This window comes from Alligator sinensis, unplaced genomic scaffold (assembly GCF_000455745.1).
Source record: "Alligator sinensis unplaced genomic scaffold, ASM45574v1 scaffold312_1, whole genome shotgun sequence".
NCBI lineage: Eukaryota > Metazoa > Chordata > Crocodylia > Alligatoridae > Alligator > Alligator sinensis.
The window spans coordinates 2,430,827-2,431,768 of record NW_005842029.1 but is presented as its reverse complement, the minus strand read 5'-3'; the positions used below and the strand labels follow the sequence as shown (position 1 = coordinate 2,431,768).

Here is a 942-nt window from a genome sequence, read left to right as displayed (position 1 = left end):
CCTGCCTATGCAGGGGGTCGGACTCGATGATCTATTGAGGTCCCTTCCGACCCTAGCATCTATGAATCTATGGGACAGGGAGGGGAGAATTAAACCCCCTCCCTGGCCAGTTCCCTCTAGGCTACTGCCGGGGCTAGTCACAGCCCCAGTGCTAGAGCAGCCAGTGGAGAAATGCAGGTCTGTGCTGGTGGGACAGGGGAGGGTGGAGGTGGGGCAGGGGTAACCCTCTTCCCTGCTCCCTTCTGGGGCCAGCATCTGGCCAGGCCCCCACTCCCGCCTGTCCCTCCTCTGGCTAGAGAGCAAAGGGGCAGCACCAGCCCTGCTCAGCTGAAGCAGAGAGCACAGCCCAGAGAGCATGCTGAGGACTCTGTTTAACTTAAACTAGGAAGAGGTCTGGCACAGAAGTGGCATAAACCGGTTTGAGCTCAATCAGTTAAGCCTGATACTACATTCAACTAGGTTTATCTCAAACTGGTTTTGGCCATTTTGAAACTGGCATCTGTGCACTGAACTTATGTTCTGTTACAGGTGTAAACCAGCTTATGATTACTTAAACCAGTTTTTGTGTAACTTCTGTCCCTAGCCTAACTGGTCATACCACGCAGCAGCGCCACTTAGCCCACCAGAAGGGCTGCTTCTGGCTTAGGAGGTAGCCCTCTTGAAGCAACACAGTGTGCTTCCACGTGCCATACTGGGAATGGAACACACTGTATAGACAAGGCCACAATCCATTCTGATAGGATAATAACAGTTCAACCCCGTTTTACAGATGAAGAAACAGGTGAAGAAATTGACAATGCCAATAGATGTAGCTAATGAAAGTGTCTGAATTACACTTTCATGCATGTACTCAGATAACATACTAATAGAAGCAATGAGAATTTACACAGTCCTTACTTGACCAAATAATCTCAAAGAGAAAACAATACTGAGACACATATT

The 942-nt window shown here is 49.0% G+C and overlaps 1 protein-coding gene across 11 annotated transcripts in view; it reads right to left on the bottom strand.

Moving 5' to 3' along the window:
• MID1 (midline 1) overlaps positions 1-942 on the bottom strand; it is a 395,575-nt gene that overhangs the window by 26,505 nt on the left and 368,128 nt on the right. The gene's annotated exons all lie outside the window — the stretch shown is intronic.